At 43.4% G+C, this 21140-nt stretch overlaps 1 protein-coding gene and 1 long non-coding RNA gene across 4 annotated transcripts in view; one reads left to right on the top strand and one right to left on the bottom strand.

Moving 5' to 3' along the window:
* ASB5 (ankyrin repeat and SOCS box containing 5) overlaps window positions 1–21140 on the bottom strand; it is a 51995-nt gene that overhangs the window by 22087 nt on the left and 8768 nt on the right. The gene's annotated exons all lie outside the window — the stretch shown is intronic.
* LOC102152375 lies at window positions 676–15560 on the top strand. 2 transcript variants are annotated; one of them, XR_005371687.1, is made up of 4 exons: window positions 676–1095; window positions 1393–3825; window positions 9347–9504; window positions 12092–15560. It is a non-coding gene; the product is annotated as an uncharacterized LOC102152375 (long non-coding RNA). The 2 variants fall into 2 exon arrangements; XR_005371688.1 differs by lacking the exon at window positions 1393–3825 and having other exon boundaries at window positions 814–1095.

Below are 21140 nucleotides of genomic sequence, written 5' to 3'. Positions count from 1 at the left end.
GGTCATCTCTGAGCTTGCATTTCCCACAGTTAAGTCTATCATCGACCACACTGATATTCTACTAAAGTTCACATTTAGATTATTCTTTTAAAACATAATTTCCTCACAAAGCTCCCCTCCACTCCTGTGCTCATGCTCCTTTATGCTTTTCACACTTTTTTTCCTTACCAAAACGAATGACTTTGCATCAGAGCCCTTTAAGGGAGTCATTCTCTTCAGTTACTTGCCTACATCACCCTCCTACTTTCTGGTCCAATTGGAATGTCTCAAAATGTCCATATTCAATCGCTTGCAAACAATCTTTTCCTGCCTCACAGCATCTTTCTTTGTTTCCATACCAACTTAGAAGCACCTGCTGAAGCAGAAAGGTAACCACCCCGGAGACTAAGAGTTAGTGATGGTATTTGCTACACAGTCATCAAAAGGAGCCCGCAGACGTGCTCTGCACACCCTAGAAAGGGAGGAGAGTGCAGTCCAGGGCCCGCCCACACACTGGCATTTCAGGATCTGGATTCTGCAAAGCACCCACCGCACAAAGGTAGCATTGGCCCCAAGCAGGTCAATGTAGTGTATTGCAGGACACCGTCGGGCTTGCAAAGGCTGCTCTACTAACCTTGACTGGTCAAGATACCCAGGGTCGCTCTGCGCTTGGGAGGACAGTCCTCTAGGCTCGCTGGCCTCCTGGCCAGGGCCTGCCCTGGGGAGCCCCTGTCTCCGGCCAGCTGTGCGGGCGCAGTGGCCCACCGGCCCTGTCCCCGGCAAGCAGGTGTCATAGTGCAGAGCTCGAGCGGGAGGTGGCGGCGGCCGCACAGTCCCAGCCTTGGCTCCTTCCCTCGCACCTGCACGCGGGTCCTGGGTGCTAACGGGGACTGGCCTGGCCGGGTGCCCTGCTCGGAGCCGGAGCGTGGAGCCCAGCTGGGGAGGAGCCGCCGGGGGATGGGCCGCGAGTGCAGGAGCCTCTTCTATTTTTAAAGCGGAGACTCAGCTCCAGCCTCAGCTCCACGGCTGGGCTTAACTATTCGCATGGGACAGGAAGGGAGAACCTGTGAACCCCCATCTCCCGCTCGCTGGAGACAGAGGACAAAGGAACTCGAGGTATGCAACAGGACGGTGGGCTGGGGTCCTTTATGATGGGTCCCCTGTAGCTGCCCCTTGGGGATGGGTGCCGCAGGGGCTGCAGCCACAAAGCTGGGGAGCCTGTCCTCTCCAGCGTAGGAGGAAATTGTGTCTGTGCAGCAGGGTCTGGGCGGGGGGGGGGGGGGGGGGGGGACACGCGGGCAGCTCGGGTTCCTTGGGGAAGAAGCTAGGTTCATAGGCTCAGGGTGGCTTCCCCCCAGAGATCCCCCACCTGTTCCGTGCGGGGCGCAGTTCACTACTGCACTTTTCCTGCAGGTCACTTCTCCGCTGAGAGGTGCCAGGGGTCAATTTCAGTAAAAAGGAGAATTCTCACCCTAAACGGCAGAGCAAGGAGAGAGGGAAACCGCAGGCGTGGGCTGGAGTGTTCTGCAGGCACGTGAAGCTAAAACGGGCTACCCTGGGCCCGATGGAGCCGAGAGCAGTGACGGCGCCTCCGGAGGGGCCCAGGGACGGCCTGAGCCCGCGGGCCTGTCACCTGCCATCGACATATGGGCGGCTGCTGTCTTGATGAAGGACGGTCAGGGATTCTGGTAGCCACCTCCACCTTTCTATCCCTATGCTTCGGCTCTGCTTTCTGTTGGCATTTATGGAAAAGAACATGAGGCGGGGGCCTGCCGTCCTATAACAAGCTGGGTGACAACAGGAACATTTCGGGAGTACGATGGTCTCCCCTGCACCGCCCTGTCTGGAGCTGCTGCCGTGTTCCATCGCCACCCAAATTATCACTGATGGTCACCAGGATCTTTTCCTGATGTGGAATTAAGCTTTAATCCCACAAACTCCATGACCTGGGGCACGCGGCCTAATGATACCTCGGTTTCCCCTTCTATAAAACGAAGACCTTGGAGAAGATGACTGTTCTGACTCTCACATTGTTTGATTCAGAATCGATGACTAATGTACAAAGGGCAAGATGGCACATGAGCTGGGACCACAAAGGAGGACCTTCCCAGTGAAACCGCAGCCCTGGTCCTGCTCAGCGAAGGCAGCTTGTGCAAGGGGCACCTCCCAAGGTGCTGGAAGGGGCTGAAGCATGGTCAGTGAAGGGGCTTATTCAATCCGCCCTGTTTCCATGTCCAGTTGTCAGGAACCACAGGCTCTTTGTCTTCAGGTGGTTCCCATGAGGGGACTGTGCGAATCGAGGCAAGCCACACTGTAAAGGGAAATACTCACTTCTGCTTTAAAAGAAATCTCAATTTTGAGCTTCGGACTCTTTGGCTTTGTACTTTCATTGCTGTGAGAAAAATACAGGCTTTGTACTTTATTGTAAGAATTGGGACAATTTTTCTTCTTAAAAAACTTTGGACACCGGGTACTGTAATCATTGCTAGGACTGTCCCCTCCCCTGAGTTGTGTTAAGAGTACACACGTCTGTGATGTCACAGATCTACTACACGGTACCTCTTAAGTAGTGGGTACTAAAAAAAAAAAAGAAAAAAGTCCAAGCATCATTTGTGTATGGAATTCCAAAGAATACTTCAATACTTCAAGAGGGCTTTATATAGTCCACGGGCTGGGGGGGTGATAAATTTCCAGTGCAGTGAAGAGAAAAAAAGCTATTGGATTTCATCATAGCTACATAGTTAAGAGAGATGTGTGCAGAATACATATAATAACTCACATCAATAATCAAGTGGATTCAGGAAATAATAATTACTCCTTTCAAAAATTTCAAGAGCCTCCAAAGCAAAAGTAATTAAAAAAAAAATGACTCCAGGAAATTGCAGGAAGATGTCGTTACAGTTAATTTACTGGAAAAAATAAGGAACAGAATATTAAATCTATGGAGGAGCTCAACTGTATGATTTCATTAATAGAAAATGCACAGTGCAGTGAATGTGTTTGGGACTGAATCATTCAGATGCTGGGTATCTATGATTGTATAAATACGAACGTACTATGGGATATCTGGATGTATAGAAGAATCTAGCATCTTTCCTTGTGTCGGTGTAAAAGTGGATTGGGTAAGTGGCAGGATATCATTGGGCCCTGTGAGGAGCCTGATGTTTTAAAGCAAACCAGTGTTAGATAAGACACGGCAGGAAATAATTAAAATTATAGTCCGCAGACGATAATGGACTCTGAAGTGTTACGTGCTAGAAAAAACATCTGAAATACACTGTAGATTAGAGATGATGTACAAGTACTATCCGCAAAGGCTAAAATAAAACTGTACGTGTTTTAGAAGGATATAGGAAATGAAATAGGGCCATTCTATTCCCATTTTAGCCAACGCTAATGTGTCAGAAAACTCGAGCACCTATGTTTGGGCCGGTTGCCAATCCTCAGTGAGAAAGTGCTGTGAAGGCTGGAAAAGTTTCAAAGGACCCCAGAAACCATCAAAGAGCTGAAGGCACTTCTGTGGGAGAGCAATCTCAATACTGGGGAAGTTTCAAAATGGAAAGTTGAAATCTAAGAGGGATTAGGGTGGAAAGAAATCTATGTATAATTATACAATGCACTGATAGGAGTGAACACACATTTTCAAGAAATTCTGAAAAACTAGACAGTTGGATCAACTTCTGACAGTTTTAAAATTACGTTTGGGACACAAATGTGAACTCTCTTTTTTGGTTTACACAACCAATCACAAAGTTCAGGAGCTCCTTGCTTCCAAAAGGCGGTGTTGAACTACCCCCCGAATCTTCAGAAACAGCTCAAGATGAATGGACTCCAGCTCGGATCCAGGTTGGCACTTTCCCCCACGTATGATAATGGAATATTCTAAACATATGCACTATCCACCACCCAGTTCAACAGCTACCAACTCACAACCTGTCTTGTTTCACCTTCAACATACCCATGGCTCTTCCTACTCCACTTCCAGGATTATTTGAAGCAAACCTCATTATATCATTTGATCCATCAATATTGCAGTATATATATATATATATATATATATATATAAAGGTGAGAACTCTTTGCAATCATAACTCTAGCATCATAATCACACATAAACAGTAATTCCATATATCATCAAATACACGTTGATAATTGTTATTTCTGAAAAGCAACTCAGTTCAAAAGTGCCTTCTAGAATAATACCTAAATTAATAATGTTTCAATTCTTCATCTTAAGGCAAAAGTCTGTGATCTCTCTGTTTTCTAAATTTTTTTAATGTAAGATACCCGTCCTTAAAAAAAAAAAAAATTCTTTTCTCTAAAGTATCAATGACTCACTATGTACAAGACATAAACTCTGCCTTAAATCATCACAAGACATATTAGATCCCTTGTACCTGCTAGCGCCAAATTTCCACCTTTGTAGAGTCGCATCTGGACTGGGCCATCGTTCAGTTCTGGGAGGCTGCCTTGCTGGGGGTGTCTTTACCAGGCCATGCGTACATGGAGCCCATCACCGCCATCTCCAAGGCCCACTCTTGTTGCTCCATTTTATTTTATTTTTTCTATTTTATTTAAACATAAGTACCTAAATCTGTTGGCCTAGTGATGGGGAATGAGGGCAGAGGAGGTCTGAGGGCAGGCCTGAGAGAAGCATCTTGGGGAAAAGCAGAGTGATTGTTAGCTAACAGTGAACCTTTGTCCGAGGGTCATTACTTCTCATCTAAAGGTTGCTGGGAAACCTACAGTGACATCTTGTGGTCCGTGATAACTCCTCTCCTAGTTGGAACTGAGTGGTTAGGAAAGGCCTCAGGGGTCTGAAAAAATCACAATTAGGGAACATATGGTTAGGATCCTCACAAAACCACGCATATAACAGCAGTGCCTAACCACGGGGAAGGGTGCACTATGGTGTGGGCAAGGCTTTGAGAACAAATGTTTATAAGGAGGCACTTTCAATATTACCAACTTGTTTTGGGATGATTTAAAAAAAGTATAAGCATAATATAAAATCCAGTTAAATGTAGTTTGAAGTCATAAAATTATATGCTTGCAGAAAACATATTTTTTTATCGTAGATCCTGAAACACAATAGTAAGGGGTTCTGTGGAAGAAAATGTATTGTCTCCAATGTCCAGGAGACTTAACAATGAAGAGCAAGGCTCTGGTAGCTGTTACTTACGGGTGATAGCTACCATACTCAAATGTTTGTTAATACTGAGAGTTAAAATCTTCTCAAAATGTTTAAAATATCTTTTTCAACATTATAAAATAAGAGATGTCTCTGAATTTCGGATATTTTAACTACACCGAGAGACATAAATGGTTTTTCAGAAAGACACAGATAATCCCCATATGTAGAAAGAAAATAATAAAATACAATTTAAGTTCAAAATCCCTGAATGCTTAAAGTGTGAGAGACCAGCGTAAACTGTATCAACTAAAGCAGATTAATTTCTAGTTGTGTAATGAAAAAGAAGGTGATGAAATGCCATTCATTCATTCATTCATTCGTCCATCCACTCAGTATTTCTTAGATGTCTACTGGGTGCTCTATCCTGGGTACACATGGATGAAAAGACAGTTGCCATCCACTTGAACCTTAAACTGTAGGCAGGTGTTGCAATTTTGCAACACTTCCTCCACCCCATCTAAGAAACCTGTGAACGTCTGGGCATCAAGAGCTCGTACGAGTCTATATGACTCGTAGAGTCATAAACTGGAAATTCCCCTAGTTATGTTTTGCTGATGCTCCTTAACAGCTACAACTGTCCACACAATATCTGAGGTACATATAATTTTCACTGAAGTTTCATAAGCTCTGAACAGTAGGTAGTGATTCTCAATGAGGAAGACACAATGTGATTGCAGACAGTGTATTTCCATTACTAAGGTTTTTATGAAGCCCAAAACAATTGTGAAAAAGTGGGCAAAAACTATTTTTTGTCATCGCTGTTACTCTTAACAGGTACCTTGGAAAGCTTTGGCTAGCACGCAAATTGTGAAATGAGTGCAGAGGTATCATGGTGAAAGATGCCACTAGGAGAGGAAAAAGCAAACAAGGGAAATCTAACCAAAGATATCAATTCTGGTTCTGAAAACAGTATTCAACACTTCTCTGGGCTTCTGCTAAACATGTTTTTAGAGGAAAGCCTTTTTAAAAACTCCTTATTTTGTGTTTTAGCCATAATACACAGAACAAAAAGATTTAAAACGCTCAACGATGTAACTATTTTTTTTTATCAATTCCACATGCATCAGCAATTTATCTACACTTGATTTAACAGATCTCAGGAGATCTGCTTTTTTTCATATTTATTTATTTATTATTATTTCTTTTTTAGTGAGAGAGTGAGCAAGCATGCAAATGGAGTTGGGGAGGAGGAGCAGAGGGAGAGAGAATTTTAAGTAGAATCTGCACTGAGTGTGGAGCCTGATGTGGGGCTCGATATCATGACCCTGAGATCATGACCTGAGCCAAAACCAAGAGTCAGAGACTTAACCCACTGAGCACCCAGGTGCCCCTGGTGATCCACTTTCTAATAGAGCTTTTCATTCCAACATAGTATGGAGTGAGGAGCCTCAACACTGCCTTCAAACAACCAAAGCTAGGTCCATATCCCAGGCCAGGAAAATACTAAATTTGTTACCTTGAGAAAGTTACTTCATTTCTTTGTGCCTCAATTTCCTCATCTGGAAAATGGGATAACGATCCTACCTCACAGGATTTCTGTATAAAGTAAATGAATTAATAGATAAATCAGAGCCATGCCTGGTATATAGTGAGCCCTTAATTAATGTTAGTTTTTAGATATTATTCCTGCTAGTGTATAATGTAGATATAAGTACATCATTCATGCTTTCATCAATTCTTGTCTTTCTATTTAACAGTAAAGTTAAAAAGCAACTTCAAAGCCTCACAATGCTCAAGCATATCAGTTACTGGTAAACCCCACAAATATTCCTGGTTCATCAGTCGCTCAGTGACTGTGATGTACATAAAATAGTTCTTGGTCTACTAGATATCACTTTGCTACTTAATAAGAAAAATGAAACAAAACAAACAGCCCGACAAAAATAGCTCACAAAAGTTAAGTGACAAAAAACAGACTAGAAGAGCTACAGGCCCAAAAATATGTCTGTCCTATGTTATAGGTGAGCCCACTGGTTGCTGAGAAAGAAATGCTGGTTGATATACAACAGACCAGCAATTTTCATGTAGAAACAGACAAACAAACAAAAAAAGAAAATGGTTAAAATATTAGAAATGGGAAAATTTAAAAAGGAAAAGGGAAGAAATCCAAATTTTGAAGTAATGGGAAAACACAGTAGTCTCTCGCATATCCTTATCAACAGTCCTAGCTTCCAGAAGGTTTTTGCTAGTGGTGATGAAGCCAGATGACTTGGACAAGCCCCAAGTACAGGTTTGTTGAGCTGAGTGGAAGTTTTTTCCCAGGTAAATGTCAGCTTAAAAGGCAGAGTCAATTCCTAAATGTGCAAGGATGCCCTTTGATGTCCTTGCTGAGAACCCTTTCGTAAAGCTAATTGCCGTTATTACCCCAGGGCTCTCAAATGTCTGCGTGCAAGTGTGCAGAAGCCCATCCATTAATTCACCACGCCAGCTTTCTTCCCAAATTTCCTTTGGTTATATCCATATTCATTCATTTCCAATGAGTCTGAGGTCTAGACCAAGCCCCTATATGTTCTCCTACTGGAATACAGTCCAGCCGCTCTCCCTACATCCATGCTGGTGTTGTCCAAGCCACATCCATCTATGCTGGCGTTGTCCAAGCTACATCCATGCTGGCATCATCCAAGCCATATCCATGCTGGTGTCATCCAAGCCACATCCATGCTGGTGTCGTCCAAGCCACATCCATGCTGGCATCGTCCAATCCACATCCATGCTGGCATCGTCCAATCCATGTCCATGCTGGCATCATCCAAGCCTCATCCATGCTGGCATAGTCCAATCCACGTCCATGCTGGCATCGTCCAAGCCTCATCCATGCTGGCATCGTCCAAGCCGCATCCATGCTGGCGTCGTCCAATCCATGTCCATGCTGGCATCGTCCAAGCCTCATCCATGCTGGCGTTGTCCAAGCCACTCTCCACTGATTGAGTGGGATGTCTGGGATTTGCCTCAGAGTAACCCCAGGGTAACTTCTGCAGGTTTGATCGTGTGCTTCTGCAAACGCAAGCTTGTGTCTGGCAAGAGGGTGTTATCTTTCTGTTCAACTTATGAGCCAGGATGTTATTTAAAGTAGGAAACCTTGTCATAATAGACTTCTTAGAAAGCTGATTCTTCGTGCTAGATTTGGTTTGCTGATACTTAAGATTTTTGCAGCTCTGTCAATGAGTGAGATCGGCTCCCTGCAATCTGCCTTTCTTGTGCCCCGCTTTTTCGAGTTGGGGTCACGTATCGGCTAAGCTTCGATCCCTCTGACTGCTGTAGAATAAGGAAGCTATCTAGCAAACAGACCGTCTACAACTGCAGGTTAAGGAAATCTCCGTGAGGGGGTTGTTCGTGGGCTGTGATCTCAGAGCCAGACAGCTGGGGGCTCTGAGAAAAACCTGCAAGAGCGTGTGTCTATCACCACGTCCAATGTTGCGAAGGCTGACTGTGTTGTTCTTTTTATAATTTTGATCTCTAGATCCTTGAGTTACTTAAAGATATTTTCTTAATTTCCAAACATCAGAGTTTTCTTCTAATTACATTTTGTTAATGATTTCTACATCAGTGTTCCTGAGGGTAGTGGATATGCTCCATATCAGAGGCAGCAAATGAAGTTTTTTGGGCCAAACCCGGCCCACTGTTGCTTTTGGCAAATAAAGTGTAAATTTGGAGTGGCACATGTCCCATACACCGAAGCACAAATTCATTATCATATGGGGCATCACGTGTAAACCACATTTACATCCATAGCTACTTACATCTATAGCACAAAATACAAAAATTGTTACATATTATCTTCCAATTATGACTCTCAAGTATCCTATATCATTTAAATCTGGAACCTCTCTTTAGAAACAAGACCTCACATCCAGTGCAGAGAAAAAATCCTTCTCTAAAAATGGCCAGCTCTGCTACAACTCCATCTTATCTTGTTACCACGTGAAAATAGCCAAACTGAATAATCACTGCAGTTAAAACAACCCATGCCTCACTTCAGCCACCACCCTCCATATAAGGTGTGCTCTGAACCTGACTTTTCAAGAGTTTCCAGATTACCTTAATCATTCCTTAGTTCCTTACCAGAAAAGGATGAGGCATATTACAGAAACCATGGAAACATAATAAAACACAGAAAAATCCCAAAGTCAACCTTGGCATACAATTAATAACAGTTATTTAAATATTTTACAGACACTATGAAGATAATTGGTGGGCCAGGATATAACAGGAGAAAGGAATAACGATATTGTTAAATCAAGATTTTTCTGAGACAAGATTTTTAAAAGCTGAAAAAAATCTCATCATAAAAAAGAACTTTCCAGACCATCTATCAGGAATGTGTCCAAAAGGTAAGGAATGGACTGTTTGAGAGATCAGATAGTTTAGATTAGTGTCAGAGCACCAGACACAACCACAGAATGCAGGTGTAGGCAACCCATACCGTAGTGTACTGCTGATGAAGTGAGTTTTGGCACTGTGGATTGTCCTCCAGATAATTAGGCTAATATATGAACCACATCATTGATGATATGAGGAATGCTAAAAAGAAAAAAATGCATTTTCAGAAGTAAGTGTTCCTTCAATAAATAGAAACCCAGATGACTGCCCAATTAAAAGCGCCGGAATTATTAAAAACAAAACAAAACAAAACTCAGCTAACACAACAAGAATAATAAGGAGCCTCCTTAAAAAAGTTACCTACAAAACCAAAGAAACAAAAACCTTTAGAAAACATTATACTTAATGGCAAAATGTTGACACCTTTCCCTTATGAATTGAAAAATCAAAAATGGACACTAATTATCACCACTCCATTGAACATTGTACTGAAGGTTTTAATCCATAAAATAACTGAGGAAGAAGAAATACATAATGGCAAAACAATTGGAAAAGAAGAAACAAAACTAGCGTTATTCACGAATAATATGATTTTCTCCCTTAAAAAACGCCATAGAACCTACAGATTCTTATTAGAATTAATGAGAGTTTGGCAAGTTTGTTGGGTATAATATTAGTATGTGTATTTTAAAAATATTTTATTTATTTATTCATAAGAGACAGGGAGAGAGAGAGGCAAACATAGGCAGAGGGAGAGGCAGGCTCCCTATGGGGAGCCTGATGCAGAACTTGATCCCAGGACTGCGGGATCATGACCTGAGCCAAAGGCGGAGGCTCAACCACTGAGCTACCCAGGTGTCCCAAAATTAATATATGAAAATTAATCGTATTTCTCCATGCCTACAACACAGAGAAAATGAAACAATTTAACCAGATACTTTTTTACAATAGCATAAAATAATTTAATACTGAGGAATGAATTCAACAAAAATGTGGAAGACTTTCTCGGAGGACAATAAAACCTTACGAGACACATTAAAGAAAACCTATAGAAATGGAGAAATACATCATGTTTATTCCCTGGAAGGCAAGTGATGCAAAGATGTAAGCTATCCCTTTAATAAATGATTGCTAGGTTAAACGAGTTACAACAAAAAAATCCAACAGGTGTTTTGTGAACTATAGAAGTTGCTTCTAAAATTTAGAATTTCGGGAACCCTGGGTGGCGCAGAGGTTTAGCGCCTGCCTTTGGCCCAGGGCGCGATCCTGGAGACCCGGGATCGAATCCCACGTCGGGCTCCCAGTGCATGGAGCCTGCTTCTCCTTCTGCCTGTGTCTCTGCCTCTCTCTCTCTCTGTGTGACTATCATAAATAAATAAAAAAAAAAAATAAAAATAAAAACTCCAAAAACAAGCTTTGGTTCAAAAGTGACAACCTGCAGAGTTAAGAAAATTAAAAAATAAATAAATAAATAAAATAAAATAAAATTTAGAATTTCACATTTACCAAGCACAGCCAAAGCCACTGAGAAAACAGAACAAACAAAGTGGGAGGGCCTGCCCTACCAGGTATCAAGATATTTGAAAGCTATTGAAGCCAACATAGTGTGGTTTAAGTCTAGAGAGACGTACCCAGTAAGACAGCCCATAAACAGACCTTTGTATGAACAGACACTATACTTATGCAGAGGGGGTGCCTCAGTGACTATGGCTTGTGGAATATATGACTGGCTTTCCATTAAATGAGCTGAATATAATTGACTACCCACTTAGGAAAAAAAAAAAACATGGGCTTATATCATTCAAAAAACTCAATTGCAAGTGGATAATTTGAAAGGAAAGCTTTAAGAGAATACAGAAAAACACTGATCGTCTTGAAGTACAACAGGAATTTTTAAAATAAATTACACAGAGAGTATTAACCAAAGTAGAAACGATTGATAACCTTGACTATTTTTAAAATAAAAATGTATTTATTTTAGAGATGACTGGGTTTCCTCTTCGTACCAAAAGTGTGCACAGTGGAGAGGAAGAGAAAACATTCGACAGAGCCCTACTCCAGCAGGGCTGCAGAGGACAGTTGCCAACTGGGTGCCTCACGTGACCTTGGGTGACCCCTGAAGTGAACGAGTGGAAGTGTGTCTGCAAGACCACAGGGGCTGTTCTAAAATGATTGTCATTATCTGTTATTTGGGGACTCGTGACAGTTCTGAGAAATGCCTGCTCTGGAATAGGGCAGGTGAGGTCATGGGTGTGATAAATTCACAAAAAGGAACTCAGGTTGTCTGTGCTAAAAGCTTCTCTGGTCAAAAATGTTTGACCCATAGTCAAAGCGACATGAAAGAATCATAGTGTTTCAGAGCTAGGAGTGGACTTGGATGCCGGGTACCTCAGTGATCTACGAGGGGTTTCAAAGAGCCCTGTGAGGTCAGCAGAGCTGCCCTGGAGTGAGCCCGCAAAGCGCGGGGCTCTGCCTTCAAGCAGTGCAGCCTCCACTCGATCAGCTTTACAAATGGAGCTTCCAGATCATAAAAGAAAAAGTCAACATCTTAAAAAAGTCCCAAACCCACTGATCTTGTCTAACTTCTTCATTTTGCAGATAAACTGAAGTTGAGAGAGGGTAGGTGGTGTCCTCACGTCCCCCTGAGTGTTGCCGGCACAGCAAGACTAGAACCAAGACTGCTGCTCCCTTATCTGTTCTCTTTCCAACGTACGGTATTGCTGCTTGACACCACGGGCAGACAAAGCTAAGCCGGGGACAGTAAAATAAGGAAGGCAAGGGGCACCTGGGTGGCTCAGTCGGTGGGGCGTCCAACTCTTGATTTCGGCTCACGTCATGATCTTGGAGTCCTGAGATCGAGCCCCACGTTGGGCTCCTCGTTCGGTGTGGAGTCTGCTTTGGATTCTTTCTCCCTCTCCCCCTCCCCCCACTCGTTTTCTCTTTCACTCTCTCTCTCTCTAGATAAATAAAATCTTTAAAAAAAAAATACGGAAGGCAAAAAGGAGATCTAGCAATGTAACCCACATACGCCCTAGGTTTTTGTAAGGATTCAGTGAGTTTATGATCGCGCATGTTTAGAAGAGTCCCTGGCACAGAATGAAGGACTGCATTGGTGTCTGCCATCCTTGTTCCTCCTCCTTCCTTCTCTGTAGCCACTTGGTTGCAATGTTCTGTCTCTACCAACTACCAGCCTGAAAATCAAACAAGGTCCACAAATCCATACAAGGAATGACATCGGCACCCCGTGCTCTGTGGTCTGAGCACAACAGCTGCCGGGAAGAAAATCTGATATGTGCCCCGGACAAGGACTTAACATAAGAACAATTTTGCTCACCATCCTCCTCCTGCCCATAGTTCTAGCCACAAATAGCTTTATCACCAGGAACCATGCGCTCATGGGAGGTTGGGGCGCGGGCAGCAGGTGTGGGGCTTTATGTTGATCCTGAAGAGAGAGGCGCACTCATGGTTGTCTCTGCCACGTCAAATGCACTTGCAAGAGGGGGTCTTAGAGCAGAAAGCATAGGGAGTCAGGAGTCCCAGGTGCCCTGGCCTCAATCCCAGCCTGGGATGCCATGGCGGTGGCACACACACTTTGGTGGGCTGGCTCCCGAGTCCTGGGGGCGGCCTATCCTTGCACAACTCTCCCACCCCACACTGTGGAGGCCACTGTTGTCTCTTGCCTTTGGGTTACCTTAACTACAGAGGATGCTGGACATGGAAACAAAGCAGCCCCCCAGCCTCCCGCACACACTGTGATCCTTCAGCTGCTGGTGTATGGAGAAGCCAGTCGTGTGCATGGGCAAAAGCAAGATTTAAAAAAAATAATAATTTTCATCATTCCTACCACTTGACTGTCTAAGTCAGAGACTAAAAAACTTGGGGCACAGCCTTGAAGAGGGAAAAGCTGAAGTCCAGAGGTCTTGATTACAGCAGATATTGACCCTTTTTATATCGGCCAGACCCCTTCTTGCAACCTCTGACGCTTGGCAGTTTCCTGACTTGCTTTAGAGAAAAGAAGAGAGCAATCTCCTCTCAGTTCTAGTTCCCATATAGGGTGTTTGGGGTGTTTTCTGTATGCCATATGCACTTTGAAGGGCCATAATGAGCATTCAGCGTAAAGTGAACAAAGAAAGTACATTTAGTAGTATTTGAAGGTTGGCTCAGAAAGTTTGGCGTTTTAAGAATAAAAAAGTATCCGGGGTGCCTGTGTGGCTCAGTGGTTGAGCATCTTCCTTTGGCTCAGGTCATGATCCCAGGGTCCCAGGATCGAGTCCCACATCGGGTTCCTTGCTAGGAGCCTGCTTCTCCCTCTGCCTGTGTCTCTGCCTCTCTCTCTATGTCTCTCATGAATAAATACATAAAATAAAATATTAAAAAAAGAATAAAAAAGCATTCACTTAGAGTGAGAAATCAAAAGGTAAATGAATAGCATCCCTCACCAAAAGGCAAGCCAGCTTTGAGTTTATATGAGATGAATACGATACTTGAAGACATTAACAGCCATTCACTGATCCTAGTTAAAAAGAGACGGGTGACGGGTTTGCTTGGTTTGAGGAGGAGGGCTGGTGCCAATCCAGGGGGCTGCAAGGCATCAAGGAAAAAGGGACAGTAAGTCTGATGAAGAAGAAGGAGGAGGGAAGGGCATTATTATAGATTTAACTTCTGGATGGCATTGATTTTGTGTCTTCATTTTTCTTTGACAATTAACTCCCTGAGTCTCTCCATGGACATCTACTCAATGTATGTCAGAGTCCACACTGCCCGGCGAGGCATGAGAAGAATGGGCAAAGCGCTGTGTTGGAAGTGGTAACACAATCCTAGGACTGAAGCTTGAATCCCCTTCCTTTTCCTTTCCATTTGCCTCCTTCCTTTGTTCCTTCCTACCTTGATTATTTGGTAAGTGCTGGCCATGTGCTGGGCACTTTCCAGGCTTGAGGATGACAGGAGTTGCTGTCTTCAAGAGGCTTACAGTCTGGTAACGATCGGACCTGGTGGGTGGTGTAGTCAACATCGAATTTGTGTGGGGTAGCAGGTGGATACGGGTAGAGCAGCCCGGAAAGCACTAAGCGATTCTGTGTCTGGCTGGGGTGATCACACAGACCCCCAAAGATGGACTGCAACCCACTACTGAGCTCACTCTGGAAAAAGGGCACTGCTTGCTTCATAATATAAACCAAAAAAATCAAAGTTCTGTAAATGGTGAAGATGAGTGATGTCAGAAGCCGCATTAAAATACCAAGATTTGGGATCCCCGGGTGGCTCAGAGGTTTGGCACCTGCGTTTGGCCCAGGGCATGATCCTGGAGGCCTGGGATCGAGTCCCACATCGGGCTCCCGGTGCATGGAGCCTGCTTCTCCCTCTGCCTGTGTCTCTGCCTCTCTCTCTCTCTCTGTGTGTCTCTCATGAATAAATAAATAAAAAATAAAATACCAAGACTTAAAAAGAAAAATACCAAGCCTTGTGTTTTGGCTTTTCTCTAACTAAATCAATAACCTTGAGCAAGGTCCCCTGCATTTTATACTGTTTTCTTCTGTGTAAAAGAGGCATTAATACCATTGACTTTGTGGAGGACAATTATGAGGATGAAAAGGGACGGGATGTATGGAAAGACTTTGTGAATTACAAGAAAAATATGACATATTGTCGTCGGAAAGCATGAGATAGGTCATGTAGAGTCAAAGCTGGCAAAAGAAAAGATCAAGAGACATGCTAACCACCCCTATTAAGCCCAATGCAGGGAGTTTGGAGAACAAGGAATTCACTTTTTTCATTTCTCATCTTCCCCCCTGCGATATTAACCACATTAATATTTACCAGGAAAACATCTCGATTTAAGAAAAGGCAGTACATGAAAAAATTATATTTACAAAATAAATAGATTGTTTATTTCCGAAGTGACAAGTTTATGTGAGAAGAGCAAAATCCAGTAATTTACTAAAAGCTGTTTTGTACACAACTTTTAAGCATGGCTGTTCATGTACTCTGGTATATGTGTATTTGATGGGTATTTTACCCATTTTTTTTTTTTTAAGATTTTATTTCTTTATTCACAAGAGACACAGAGAGAGAGAGGCAGAGAGACACAGGCAGAGGGAGAAGCACGACATGGGACTTGATCCCGGGACTCCAGGATCTCGCCGTAGGCCAAAGGCAGGCCCTAAACCGCTGAGCCACCCAGGGATCCCTATTTTACCCAGTTTTAAACATAGCTTTAAAAGCACCTAGGAAAGAAATAAAAAAATAAATAAAAATAAAAAGAAAAGCACCTACGATGCAGCCTTTGGGAACAATAGTATTTCGGCTAGAATATTACAATTCTGATGTGACAACGCGGAACTGGTTCCTGTCATCTGATGAAACAAATGCCTCGTGTGGGATCAACTTCACTGTTACTCACTGGCCTACGACAGATGAGGCCAGGCCGAGCAACCTCAGGAAAATGTGGGGTCACCACTCACTGCTGTGATGTGCTGAGATTCTCCTCCCCCGTTAGTGAAGTCGCCATTGGACATCCCATTTCGAGAAAGTTCTTTGTCTATTATCATATTCCTGCCTCAGACCTTGCAACCAACAGCCTTAAGATTCCTTTGGCTTAGGCAGCCCGGGTGGCTCAGCAGTTTAGCACCGCCTTCGGCCCAGGGCTGGATCCTGGAGACCCAAGATCGAGTCCCACATCGGGCCCCCTGCATGGAGCCTGCTTCTCCCTCTGCCTGGGTCTCTGCCTCTCTCTGTCTGTCATGAATAAATAAATAAAATCTTAAAAAAAAAAAAAAAAAAAAAAGATTCCTTTGGCTTGAATCATCACTTTGTTTCCTGGTTGTAACATATGCAGTTTAATGGTCTCCTACTGAAGAAGGAAGACGAAATCATTATTTGTGATGTATTATTTTCCAAATAGAGGCAGAGCCACCCTCAGATAACCTCTGCAGAGGCCTCATAAAGAGGTGAGTGTTCCTGGAAGCTCTTGGAAGGATATTTTGCAAACCTGTGCACAGGGCCCCAGACCATTTACAATATTGATAGGCTTCAGTTTATTTAATGAGGCTATGAAATAATCCTGCATCCTTATTTCCAGTTATAACCCGCTTGGTTTTTTTGTTTTGTTTTGTTTTGTTTTTACCAGTTATTTTTCTCCTGTCTCATCAGAAAAAAAAAAAAAAAACCCAAAAAACAAAAAACCCTTTTTGTAAGATACGTCCAGTGAGAAATTGTGTTTTGCTTGCTTCCTGGAGAGTCCAGCTGGCAGGGAGAAGCAGAGAAAATAAAGGAAAAAAGCCAAATTCCTGCCCGAGCTGACTCAGCCCTTCACTGCTGCTGTTGTCATTACTGTGTTTTGTCTTCCCTTTTCAGCTGTCAGGGATTAAGAGGAAAGAAAATAAAAGGGCAAGAAGGTTTGGCAGAGGAAGTTAAGATCCGGGGGTTTGGTATTTTGGAGGTGAGGTGGCTTCAGCTCTTCCTAGGGCACTCACCAGGGATGAGCACACAGAGCTTGCTGCCATGTGGTGGGTGGTGTGCCACTGTGCTTTCTGGAAAGGTAGTGCCTTTCCAGAAAAAAAACACACATTCCCATAGGATAGCCTGACCGGGTATTTGACCAGTCTTGCCCAGGAAAACGTTCCCATCCAAAGGATTTCTGCCCAGAAGAGTTCCTTGGACAGAGTAAGATGGTGGAAGAAATGTGTACGACCTCTGGATTTAATTTAATCTAATTTAAAACCTTCCAGCTCCGAGTGAGCCTTTCCACACCCTAGCCTTCCATCCAGGTCCTCGCCACACTCCAGCCAAATCCTCTGCCTAGTGATGGCCCAGGAAGACTTAACCTTTCAGAACTTTAGGGGGGTTCTTCTTTTTTTTTTATTTTTTTATTGGAGTTCAATTTGCCAACATATAGCATAACATCAGGGGGTTCTTCTTAAATAAACACCTAAAGAAAGCCAAGCACGTTAGGTCAGAAACCATCTGGACACTTAGTTGCTTGGTACAAAGGTTCTAGCATTATCCTGGGCTTGTGGCAACTGTTGAGCGAACACAATTTATTCTCATTCCACCCTCCGTGTTTATTGATGTTTCTCTGAGCTACTAAATTGTGGGCCGTCTTGCACTGTTTTGGAAGAATTGGGAAATATAATAGAAGGGCTCACTTTGATGGAGTAACTATATTCCAAGACACCAGGGCAGATGGCTTACGGAGTTAAAGTACATGTCACAGAAAATTTACAATAACCCTCTGAAACAAATATCATTATCTCTGTTTTACTAATGAAGAAACTGAAGCTGCAGACTCTAACCGATTTTTCCTACGATCTCGCAGCTGGAAGGTGCTAGAAACAGGACAGAATAATTTATGTACGGCTAAATCACTGTTAACTGCAACATGATTTTTAAACTCAATTTCCCCCCTAATTTAAGGTGTCCTGTTCATTCCATATGCTGGTCCTTCAGTATCCAAGGCATTGTTTTTCTTACATGCCGCTGGCAGTTATTTCAAAGTCCAAGTGACTTTTTGCTTCGTAAATCGTGATTGCCTTCTCCAGAATGAGGGCAGTTTTTTTTTAATGCCGTCTTGTTACAATTCGGTATCCAAGTATTTGGCAAGAATCACGTTTGCCTCTTGAGTCTGAGGTTAATTACAAACTTATTTTTCCCCCTTCTGGCTAAATCCTTTGTCTTTCCAAAATCTAATTTAAAAAAAAAAAATAATCGAAATATTTGTTGCAATGCTGCAAGACCAGGTGTGTGGTCATTTGTGTGTGCTGCTTAAAATGAACCCTTAAGTGATTATTAAAATCTCTGTCACGGAATCTAACAACCATCATAAATGAAATTCTTTTTAAAAACATTCCCACCCCCAGTGGGCCCTAAAGATTGAGCTTTCTTAAAGAGATTCCTCTTTCTTCCACATTCTTGGATGGGCATGCCAATTAGGTGTACAAGTGTCATTTCAGGACTTCACATGCACTATGTAGGAAACCATCTCTCCAACCCAAATCACTCTTTTTTGTTGCTTTGCCTACTGGTTACGTAGCCGTAAACCTTGACCATTGAACTCCATTGTACCGGGTGGGCCATTTTGTCATCACGATGGAGAGTGGAGAGAGCAACGTTCACATTTCTGGTTAAGCTTCCTTTCTTCCACTTCTTGGAGAAGTAAGCGAAGACACATTCATTCCTTCCGCACTCAATAGATCAGCGGTGCCCTGTGTCCCAGCTCTGAAGACACTAGCCCTCTTCCTGTGCCCAATTCCCCATTCTGGGTCACGGCCCGAGAGGGAAGTCAGACACAAAGCTTCCAAATTCAGAAATTCCTTAGGTGCATCCACTCCTGCTAAGCATCACCTACTGCTTGCGCACTCGATGGATGACGGGGCTCATCGTTTCCCTAGGAGTGAGGTAGTTTGGAAAACAGAAGGAGCTCATAAAGCTCCCCGGTGATTAATCAAAGATGTGTCTGCTTGTCACGGAAGGGTTGGGTCCCCCAGAGTCACGACTTCCGTGCTCATTATTGACTGCTGCTGTGTCGTGTTGAGGCCTGTTTAGGACAATAGCTGCTGGGACACCCGGGTGGCTCAGCGTTTTAGCGCAGCCTTCAGCCCAGGGCCTGATCCTGGGGTCCCGGGATCGAGGCCTGCATTGGGCTCCCCGCATGGAGCCTGCTTCTCCCTCTGCCTGGGTCTCTGCCTCTCTCTCTCTGTCTCTGTGTCTCTCATGAATAAATAAATAAAATCTTAAAAAAAAAAAAACAAAACAAAAGGGGGATAGCTGCTTGCTCCATCAGCCTACCTGACTCAACCAACTCAGGAGGAACTCTGCGGCCTTAGGAGGGCCCAGGAGCTGATTTCCACGGGTGGGCCGTACCTCTCTCTCATTGTGTCACTGTCCATTTCCATTTAAATCAAGCCCCACGCTTGGTGACTGAGATGAACCAGTGTTACTATTTAAGAACATGAATGGCATCCCGGTATCACGTTTCAGTTTGTTTGTCCTCTGTCCATAGTTTAAGACTCTAAGCCTTCTGGAAAGAGTATATGTATTTCTGAATGTTTCTATTTTGCTCAGTAGGTAATGGTGGCATGGAAATTTTAGCTGCCCTCATGGAGACAGGCTGGCTTCGCTCCATTTCTCAAAGTTGCACACATTCCTGACGGGTCCAGAATGTTTACTGTTGTCCTAATCCCTAGGAAAGAATGTTGAAAGGCTATTCCGTTGTGACTCATTTTGTAAGGTAGGTAGGTTCTGGAAAGACGCATGTAACTTACATCATATTTTAATTCAATTGAGGGCATTTGCGTCTGAACATCATTTTGTCCTTTCCTTTAAAGAAAAGTTCCTCTGAGAGTCCGGCTTCTGACACTTCACAACCGTAGAGCTGTCCTGACTAGAAAGAGGAAAGGCGTCTATAGGAACCTTGTCCCTGCAGGCCGCCCTCGCCTCTCAATCCCACAGGCTCTTCTAGAAAACTCCTAAATCTATATAGAGGGCAGATTCTTAAAAAATCTGTCCCACGGTAATCAGTAGAGAATTATAAGATATAGAAAAGAAATTATAAGAAAAATCATTCTAGGGATGCCTGGACAGTTCGGGGGTTGAGCATCTGGCTTTGGCTAAGTGTGTGATCCCGGGGTCCCGGGATCGAGTCCCACATTGGGCTCCCCTTCAGGGATCCTGCTTCTCCCTCTGCCTATGTCTCTATCCCTCCCTCTGTATATCTCTCATGAATAAATAAAATAATCTTTAAAAAAATCCTTCTAATATATGTTCTCCCCCAAACCGAAATTTCACAGAATAGAGTTGTTTAATCACAGACCACCTGGTAGTGTTAACAATTTAACAATTGATGATACTCTCCTTCCCTGCCCTGATATCCTTTGGGCATTTGCGGTCTAAAAAGCCAATGGTCTCCTTTGTGGCCCTGCGGAGGGAAAAGAAAGAATGATTTGTTCTTCGTGCAGCTGGCAGAGAAGAGAAGAAATGCCAAACGGTCTACACAACAGTCTGTAAGCAAACTCTTCTTGCTTCCTTTCTTTTTCTAAAACTATTTGAGGGTGGTTTCAAAGCAAGAGGCGTTCCAAATACTCCACCTGCTTGCAATGACACGGTTCCTCTGTCCCTGGGGACAAACTTTCCTCTCTTCTCCCCAGGTTGGAAGATGAGCTGAATGTGCTAAAATTATTGCAGGAATCCACGGAACCGCCGTAGGGGCTCTCTGAGGATGTGCGCTGCTGCTTCCACGTCCAGGAGTCCAGGAAGTACTTTGTCTTCTCCCAGATGGAGTTTGTGAAATACGCGTATTTCATGGGTAACAAAATAGTGACTCGCTACCCCAAGGATTCTATAAAATACTTCTGGTGGTAATTATTTCCATCATTAGGTAATGGCTTTTTTTTTTTTTTTTTTTTTTTTTTGTAGCCCGGATCTAAATAAAAGCAGCAGAAAGCTCTTAATAAGGCCATTTACTTTTGGCTGTGTGACTGAGAAGATGTGTATTTATTTTTCACATCGGTACCAATCGCCCAGCTAGGAATCCTTAGCTAATACTTATACATCAATCTTTGCCCCCAGATGAGCCAGGTTTCTTTAGTTCCATGTTCCAAGCTTCTTCTTTGCATTTTTATTCAGCTTGGGTTCATCTCTACTCTTACTTAACGAG

The sequence above is a fragment of the Canis lupus genome, chromosome 16 (assembly GCF_011100685.1).
Source record: "Canis lupus familiaris isolate Mischka breed German Shepherd chromosome 16, alternate assembly UU_Cfam_GSD_1.0, whole genome shotgun sequence".
Classification (NCBI taxonomy): Eukaryota; Metazoa; Chordata; class Mammalia; order Carnivora; family Canidae; genus Canis; species Canis lupus.
Note: the sequence above shows the minus strand (reverse complement) of the source record. Positions and strands in the feature narration are given on the sequence as shown.